At 44.2% G+C, this 9,855-nt stretch overlaps 1 pseudogene; it reads right to left on the bottom strand.

The window, feature by feature from the left end:
- Nucleotides 1-8,107: 8,107 nt before the first annotated feature.
- Nucleotides 8,108-8,531, bottom strand: LOC136131529 (inactive Ufm1-specific protease 1-like; annotated as a pseudogene).
- Nucleotides 8,532-9,855: the final 1,324 nt, after the last annotated feature.

Raw genomic sequence — 9,855 nt, 5'->3', positions numbered from 1 at the left:
GGTGGCCAGAGGTCGGCCTAAGGCTGAGACTGATGAAGCGGGAGAAGGGGGTTTGGGTATCCCAGAACCTGAGCACCTGTAATGCTAAAATTGGGTAGACCCAGAGAGCAATCAAGGAAAAGGTAGGGTTCAAGACCCAGCGTGGCTCAGAAGCCCAAACAAGAAGGCAGGGCAGACGGACCGACAGATGAGCACAGCCAGACCAGGCAGGGGGTGCAGACCCTTGGGGATCCCCAGCTCCGGATGTGGCTCCTTGATCGCCGCCCTCACAAGGCCATGGCGGGCTGCACAGGAGGGTGGACTTGTTCTGGGCCCTGAAGGATGAAAACATGGTTTAAAAACGGTTTCGACTTCGGAAACGGGGGTTAGAAGTAAGGGACGCGGCGTGGGAGGAGCGAAGAGCGGGCGCGATGCGGGCGCCCCCGCCGAGGCCCCCTCCCTACGCTGGGCCCGGCGCCCACCTGGGGCAGAACAAAGGGCCGATGCACCCGCGGCGGCGCCGGGGCCTGGGGCGGGCAGCGGGCGCGTACCTGGGTCTCCGCGGCTTCCTCTGCGACTCCGTCTGCCGCGCCGGCCGCGACCAAGATGGCCCGATCGGGGAATGCGGGCAGGCAGATGAGTCACGGCGGCGGCGGCGGCCCGCCGGAACTGCTTCCCGGTCAGGTCAGGCCCGGGCGGCGGCGGCGGCAGGAGGCAGGCGCGGGCAGCCTCTGGCGGGAACGCCAGACGAGCTGGGACCGGGCCCGGGGTCGCGGCGGAGGGCTAGTGGCTGAGCGGCCGGGCTGCGGGCGGGGCCTGCGCGGCTGCGGTGGCGGCTCCAGGCTCGCCTCGCTTGGGCCCCGCTGGTTGCCATGGAGACCACCGGCTCGCGCGCGGCCGAGGCCCCGCCCCGGAAATGGCGCGCCCAGCCCCGCCTCCCAGGCAACTGCGCTGTGCCGGTCCTCAGCAGCCAATCAGTGATGACTGATTTTATTATTATGAATAATTAAGAATTATTAAAATTTAAATTATTTAAATAATTAAGAATTATTTAAATTCTTTCTAAGACTGCTAGTAAAGCTCTTTTTGTATAGGTTGTAATTTTTTTAACGAAGTTTGCTTTACATACTGTAACTTCAATACAAGTTCAATGTAGTGTATATTCACTGTAGAAAATTTTGATATCCTAGAAGTCTTTTTTGAAAAAGTTTATATTCAGAGTCCCTCCACCTGCGAGAACAAATAGTGATATTTCTCTACTTCCATCCAGTCACTTTTCTCTGATATATTCTATTACAAAATATCAATTATTGGGAATTCCCTGGTGGTCCAGTGGTTAGGACTCCATGCTTTCACTGCAGGAGGCACGGGTTGGATCCCTGGTGGGGAAATTAAGATTCCACAAGCTGCGTGGCGCAGCCATAAATAATTAAATAAATAAATATTAATTATGGTACCTTATGCTTTGCGACCTTAATAGCACACTGAATTTGAGCATTTTCCATTAAAACTATTTCAAAAGCATAGTTTTCAATTACTGCCTATGTTCCAATGAAATCGTGTACCCAGTTTATTTAATATGCCCCTTTTGATAGAGCTCCATCTTATTTTACATGTGGAAGTTTTATAAACCTCACTTGTGTATGAATCCCAGCCCCTTCCTCTGCCAGCTTTGCCAGGGTAATCGCCCAGGAGTGAAATTACTGGGCCAAAGTGTATGAGCTATTTGACTCAGGAACTGGATGGCTTTCCCACTTGACCTTGCTGAGCTACTTCTAAATGGTCAATTGCAGGATGGAGCATGAATGGAGAGAAAAGACGCCCACCATTGCCAGTGTTTCGAGGACACCGTCTTCAAGGAGGCTAAACTACTGGCAGCCACTTGCACCCCTCTGGCAGGCCTGGGCAGAGTCGGCTTCACTCATACCTTTACAGTTTTTGCTTCTATAAAATGGGAGTTGGAACATGAGGGTGTCGGTACTTGGAAGAGAGAGTCTAGCTGTGCCCACAACTGTGTGTACCCCAGTGTGACAAAAAGTGCACCTTTTGCGACCAGCTGAAAATGTCCAGTACATGAAGCAAGAGGGGAAAGAAAGGAGACAATGTTTCCTTAAACTGCTTCTGTGAGTTCTCCCACCTCACGAGGGGGCAGGAGCTGCATTCATCTTGCCTGAGGTCGGTGACTTCAAATGCAGAAGTTGTCCTGTACCCCTCTACCCCTCCCACTTTTTCCAAACACACAGAGGAATCCATTCCTGTGAGTCATCCCACCGGTTTTTCCGCCCTCAGCGCCCGGATTGCCCCTCTGCCGGTTACTGGATGCTGTGCATATGAGTGAAGTGTCTGCTGCATTTCCAGGTGTGGTTGACACCATACATCTTAAATTCTCAGATGCATTTAATATAAGGTGCGCCTTGATTTGAGAAATGATGAAACATGAACTTGAAGAAATATATAATTTAATTGTATTTCACCTATCTCAAACAGGATACGAAGTGGCATTGCATAAAATAGAGCTAAATAAAGATGAAAATAAATATTAAAATAAGGAAAACAGAGTATTTGGCTTCAGATCCAGATAATGCTATGATTCAGGCTGTGAGGTGCTGCTCTCTGCCGCAAACACACAACAGTAAACCATACAATAAAGTGTTGAGAGGATCTGGCTGGGCTCAAAAGCAATATGAACTCCACTGTGGTCCAGAAACACAAACTGCTAAGTATGGACAAAGCCATGGGCTTGCTGTTCTCTGGATCCCAAGGCTTGATGAGGACACAAGGCTGGAAACAGAGTCAGGATTCCTATTTGAAATGAGGGGAGAGAGTGTTCACCCCTATGTCAAAGAGGAGTCTGAAAAATCTCTTCAACCATTTCATGGGGCAACACCTTCTGTGAAGGTGTGGCCCTAGGACAAGGGAGAACATCCAATATCATTAATCTCATGCCCCATGGCTGACAAGTAGACCCCAGAGGGCCAGGAATTGTGAACCACCAATATAAAACACATTTCTGTACTGCAGACCAGGCATCACTGGAGTGACCCCAAACTGCGAGACCAGGGGGAGAAGTGGCCTCAAGATGGAGGGGGGTTGAGTACACAAAGAGGGAAAGAAAGTGAAAGATACTCTTTTACCCAAAATTGAGCCTAAAACTCAAAACTCTGAAGCCCATGAAGACATCTAATGCTAAGAATAATGGCCACCAAAATCAATAATCATAATATGAATTAACTCCAGGTGAAATTAAAATAATAGAACAGTCTGGAAAAAAAAGACTTTAAGTAAGCATATTTAGGGTGCTCAATGAGACTAATGAAGGCATAACATTTGTGAAAAGAACAGACAATGGGGGTGGGGGAAGCAGAAATGTAACAAGATAAGGTGGCTATGAAAAAGTACCTTCTAAAAAGAAATATAGTCAATTTCCATTTCTGGGAAGATGGAGTAGTTTCATGCTTTCCTATTCTTTCAGCAAAGCACAACTGAAAACAACTAAAAAAAACAAAAAAAGACTCAAAAAGGTGGAAGAAAAAAGGCAGACTGGCTAGGTTGCTCAGTATCCAAGGAATGACACAGTGGTGGGTTCCTTGGATATTCTTTGGTATCATATAGCTCAGATTTGCAATCAAAGAAGCTGGCAACCTGGAAGAGGCATACAAAAAAAGAAGCTCCTCCAAAACGCCTGCCCTCTCAAGCCAAAGAATGAGGAAAGAGATAGCCTATGAAGATGGAATACTTAGACAATAACCACTCTACTCCAGCCAAATGCTGCAGAAAAATCAGTGGCCCCATCACTATTTGTGCCAGCAAAGGCTAAGTAGGGAGCCTAGACTTTCACACTTGCCAAGCTAAAATGACGTTCCCCACCCCACCCCCTGCCAGGGATGGTATCAGAGAAATCAAAAAATTTCCCCAAATTTGATGACATACAATAATCTGCACATCCAAGAAGCTCAACAAACTCCGAGTAGGATACACTCAAACACCTAGACACATCATCATCACGCTCTTGAAAGTCAAAGACAAAGAGAAAATTTCAAAAGCAGCAAGAGAGAAGAAAGTGATCTATATAAGGTGTCATCAATAAAATTAACAGTTTGTTCCTCGTCAGAAACCATGGGAGCCAGAAGGCAATGGGAAGATAGATTTAAAGTGCTGAAAGAAAAGACTATCAATGAAGAATTCTTTACCCAGCAGAACTCTCTTTCAAAAATGTAGGGAAAATTAAGACATTTCCAGGTAAATAAAACTGGAGAGAATTCATCACTAGCAGACTGGCCCTACAAAAAATAATAAAGAGAGGTCCTTCAGACTAAAATGAAAGGACATTAGGCAGTAGCTGGAATTCATATCAAAGATAAAGAGCCCCAGTAAAGGTACAAACATAGGTAAGTTAAAAAGACAGTATAAGTGTATTTTTGTTTGTAACTCTATTTTCTCCTGTATTATTTAAAAGACAACTGTGTAAAGCAAAAATTACAAATCTATACTAATGAGCATACAATATATTCAAAATGTAGGGACTTCCCTGGTGGCACAGTGGTTAAGAATCCACCTGCCAATGCAGGGGACACGGTTTGAGCCCTGGTCCGGGAAGATACCACATGCCGTGGAGCAACTAAGCCCGTGCGCCACAACTACTGAGCCCACGTGCTACAACTACTGAAGCTCATGTGCCTAGAGCCTGTGCTTCACAACAAGAGAAGCCAGCGTAATGAGAAGCCCATGCACTGCACTGAAGAGTAGCCCCCGCTCGCTGCATCTAGAGGAAGCCCACACGCAGCAATGAAGACCCAACACAGCCAAAAATAAATAAAATAAAATAAATAAATAAATTTATTTTAAAAAATGTAATTTGCCTGACAATAATAGCACAAAGCAGGTAAGGAGGAGATGGAGCTATTTAGAAGTAAAGTTTTCTAAACGGTTTAAATTAAGTTGGTATTAATCCAAACTAGATTTTTATAAGTTAGGATGTTAACTGTAATCCTCAGGGCAACCTTAAGAATATAATTCAAAAAATATGTCAAAGAAATGACAAGGGAATTAAAATAGTACAGTAGCAAATATCTATTTTATATGAAAGAAGGCAGTAATGGAGGAATAGAGGAACAAAGAAAATAGGACATATAGAAAACAAATAACAAAATGGCAGATGTAAATCCTACATTATCAATAATACATTAAATGTAAATGGGTTAAACATTTCACTTGAAAGGTAGAGATTGGCAAAATGGATTTTTAAAATGACCCAATTTGATGCTATCCACAAGAGACACACTTTAGATTCAAAGACACAAGTAAGTTGAACAAAAGAATGAAAAATGATATACCACTCAAGCTAACAAAAAGAGCACTGGAATGGCTACACTAATATCAGACAGAACAGACTTCAAGACAAAAATTGTTACTAGAGAAAAAGAAGGATATTTTGTAGTGATAAAAGAATCTATTCATCAAGACAACAATTATGAACATATATGCACTTGACAACAGAGCCTTCTATTTCAATATTTATCTACAAATCTATGGTAATCAAGAATGTATGATCTGGCATAGTTGAATGGAATAGAATTGAAAGACTAGAAATAAATCCTAACATTTAGTCAATTTATTTGAAGGAGGGTGCCAAAACAATTTAATGACCAAAGAATAGTCTTTTCTGAGACTGGATATCCATAGCAAAGAATGAAGTTAGACCTCCTACCTCACACCCTATACAAAAATTAACTCAAATGGATCAAAGACCTAAATGTAAGAGCTAAAACTATAAAACTCTTAGAGGAAAACCTAGGGATTTTCTTTGTGAGCTTAGATTGGACAACAGTTTCTTTGATATGGCACCAAAGTACAAGTGACAAAAGAAAAAAATAGGTAAATTGAATTTCACCAAAATTTAAAACTTTTTATTTCAAAGGACACTGGCGAAAAAGTGAAAAGATAACCCACAGAATGGGAGAAAATATTTGCAAATCATATATCTGACAAGGGTCTAATACCCAAAATATATAAAGAATTCTTACAGCTCAATAATAAGAAAGACAAATAACCCAAGTTTTTTAAATGGGCAAAGTATTTGAATAGATGTTTCTCTCAAGAAGATATACAAAGGGCACATAAGCACATGAAAATATACTAAACATCATTAGCCTTTAGGAGGATGCTAATCACAACCATAATGAGATCTCACTTCACATTCCCCAGTGTTGCTATAATCTAAAAGACAGACAATAACAAATGTTGGTGAAGATGCAGAAAAACTGGGACTCTTATACATAGCTGGTGGGAATGTAAAATGGTGCAGCTACTGTAAAACCGTTGAACAGTTTCTCAAAGAGCTAGACATAGAGTTTCTATATAACCCAGCAATTCCACTCCTAGGCATATGCCCAATATAATTGAAAACACGTGTCTACATGAACATTTGTACATGAATGTTCACAGAAGCATTACTCATAATAGAAAAAAAAAAAGGAACCAACCTGCATGTTCACCAATTGATGAATGGATCAACAAAATGTGGTATCACCGTACAATGGAATATTAATCAGCCATAAAAAGGAGTGAAACACTCTTGTCCCTCAGTGCCACGGGGGACTGGTTACAGGACCCCCCATGGATACCAAAATCTGTGGGTGCTCAAGTCCCTTATATAAAATGGCATGGTATTTGCATATAACCTGTACACATCCTCCTATATAATTTAAATTATCTCTAGATTCTTCTAACACCTAATACAATGTAAATGCTATATAAATAGTGATAAATACGGTGTAAACACTGTCTAAATAGTTGCCATGCACAGACAATTCAAGTTTTGCTTTTTGGAATTTTCTGGAAATTTTTCAAATATTTTTGATCCACGGTTGGTTGAATCCACAAATGCAGAACCCACGAACACAGAGGGCTGACTGTGCTGGTGTGTGCTACCACACGGATGAACCTTGGAGGCACTATGCTAAGTGGAAGAAGTGAGACACAAGGGCTACATATTGTATGATTTTATTTATATGAAATGTCCTCTGTAGGCAAACCCATAGAGACAGAAAGCAGGGTCCTGGTTTCCAGGCTCTGGGGAGAAGGAGGAAAGGGAGAGTGACTGCTGAAGGGGACAGGGTTTCTTTTTGGGGGGATGAAAATATTCCAGACTTAGTGTTGATGGTTGTACAACATTGTGAATATACTAAAACCCACTAAATTGTATATTTTTTAAAAGGGAATTTTATAGTATGTGAGTTAGATCTTTAAAAAAAAAGTCAACTGCCATTCATGATCAAAAGTCACAGAAAAATGAGCACAGAGGGGAACTTCCTCAACTTGATAGGGAGTTTCTACAAAAACCCAATAGCTAACTTTATACTTAATGGTCAAGACTGAGTGTGCTTTTCCCCCAAGAATGGGAACAAGGCCAGGACGTTCCCTCTCACTATTTTCATTCAACATAGAGCTGGGAGTTCTAGCCAGAGCAATGAGGAAAGGAAAAAAAAGGAAATAAAAGACATTCAGATTGGAAAGGAAGAAATAAAACTGTCCTTACTTGCAGTTGGCCCAACTGTCTACATAGAAAATCCCAAAGCATTTACCAAAAACAACAAAAACAACTTCCTAGAACAATAAGTGAATTCAGCAAGGTCACAAGATGCAGGTGAATATACAGGAATCAATTTTATTTGTATATGCTAACAACGGACACAAGGTCAGCGACATTTAAAATATAATACCATATACAATCACTCAAAAATACATAGATGTATATCTAACAAAATTTGAACAGGATTTGTATGCAGAAAACAATAAAACCTGATCAAATTAACTTTTATTAAATTAAATTTTAAAAGATTTAAATAGAGAAAGAGACGCACTGTGAAATAGTTTGCAAGAATCAACACAATAAAGAGTCAGTTCTCCCGAAAATGATATGCAGGTTTAATGCAGTGTCTATCAAAGCCCAAGCAAGATTTATTTGGGGGGGGGGGCGGGGCGCTGGGCCTTGCCACTTTATTGACACCAAAGATCCCAGGCTCTGCTGGAATTTCCTGGGGGTCTGACATCAGGGAGCCTCTGCCTTTGAGATGGGGTAGCTCAACGGGTACAGCGCTAGAGCCGGCTCAGTTCTGGGTCCTTAGCCTCAGTCCAGGGTGGGCAGCTGCTTTTCCGAGTCACAGCTGGTCAAGCACAGGTTGTAGAAGGAGTTGGAGTCAAAGGCTGAGCTTACCTCTCGCCAGCCCACCCACCCAGCAGCCTGTAGTTCACTGGGGTTTTTCGGATCACCCCAGCAGTGAGGGTGCAATACCAGGACGTAGGCTTCCGTGCCTGGGCCAAGCAACGCCTCTGACTGGGCATCCGCATCCCCTCCAACCATTACAGCCCCCCCCCCCCCCGGCCCCTGCCAAGTGGGAATAGAGCCTCTCCAGTTCCCCCTGAAGCGCTGCTCCACGGGGCACGTGACATGGGCGCCCTTGGGGACCCCCGAAGTGGTCAAGGCAGAGGCTGGCCTCTACACAGCCGATCCATCCCCGAGAGCCCCGGAGCCCGGGGGGCTTGTCGCCCATGTCCTCCAGGGCCGCCTGCACTGCAGCCGGTTCGGGTACGCCCGCCGGCCGGCCCTCTGGCCACGAGCACAGCGTTTGCTGAGTGCGGTAGCCGCAGCCCCAGCCCCGGTCGTCCACGCCGTCGCAGCCGTAATGGTAGTAAATGTAATGGCCCGAGAGGAGGGCCAGGCGAGCGCGGCCGCGGCCGGGCAGGGCCAGGCCCAGGTGGACGTCCTTCAGCGCTCCAGGGCGGTGGGCGGGAGCGGCGGTCGCCGGGCCAGGCAGATGCGTCCTGCAGGCGGCGCGGGGCGAACTCCAGGGAGAACTCTGGGCTCTAGCGCTTCCTCTCGGCCCCGAGTCTTGGTCGAACTGTGGGCATGCGAAAGGGCCCTGGGGTCGCTCTCCCCCGACCCCAGGCGCGCCCCGCGGCGATGAGCCAAGATTTTTTGTAGATATACAGAAGATTATTCTAAAATATATATGGAAAGGCAAAGGAACTAGCTAAAGGAAATAGCTAAAACAATTTCAAAAAAGAATAATGAAGTGGGATACATCAGTCTGCCCGATTCAAGACTTGTAATATAGCTACAGTAATTAAGACTGTATTATATTGGTGGAGGGATAGACATATAGATCAATGGAACAGAATAGAGAACCCAGAAATAGACCCATACAAATATGTCCAACTGATTTTTGACAAAGATGCAAAAGCAACCCAATGGAGGAAAGATAGCTTTTTCAACAAACGGTGCTGGAGTAATTGAACATTCATAGGTTTAAAAACAAAAAGCAAAACTTAATCTGTCTCACATCTTATGCAAATATTATCTCAAAATGGATCACAGACTTAAATGTAAAATATAAAACTTTAAATAGATAAAATCTTTGCAGTGTAGGGCTAGGCAAAGAAATCTTAGATTTAACACCAAAAGCATGATCCATAAAAGGAAAAATTGATAAATTGGACTCCATTACAATTTAAAACTTTTGCTCTGTGAAGAACTCTGTTAAGAGTATGAAAATACAAACCAGAGATTGGGAGAAAATGGACTACAAAAGACGGGTATCCAAAACATAAAGAACTCTCAAAACTCAACAGTTGGGTTTCCCTGGTGGCGCAGTGGTTGAGAGTCCGCCTGCCGATGCAGGGGACACGGGTTTGTGCCCCAGTCCGGGAAGATCCCACATGCCGCGGAGCGGCTGGGCCCGTGAGCCATGGCCGCTGGGCCTGCGCGTCCGGAGCCTGTGCTCCGCAACGGGAGAGGCCACAGCAGTGAGAGGCCCGCGTACCACAAAAAAAAAAGCCTCAACAGTAAAACAACAAACAACCCAATTAGAAAATGGG

Source organism: Phocoena phocoena, chromosome 11, assembly GCF_963924675.1.
Source record: "Phocoena phocoena chromosome 11, mPhoPho1.1, whole genome shotgun sequence".
Taxonomy (NCBI): Eukaryota; Metazoa; Chordata; class Mammalia; order Artiodactyla; family Phocoenidae; genus Phocoena; species Phocoena phocoena.
Note: the sequence above shows the minus strand (reverse complement) of the source record. Positions and strands in the feature narration are given on the sequence as shown.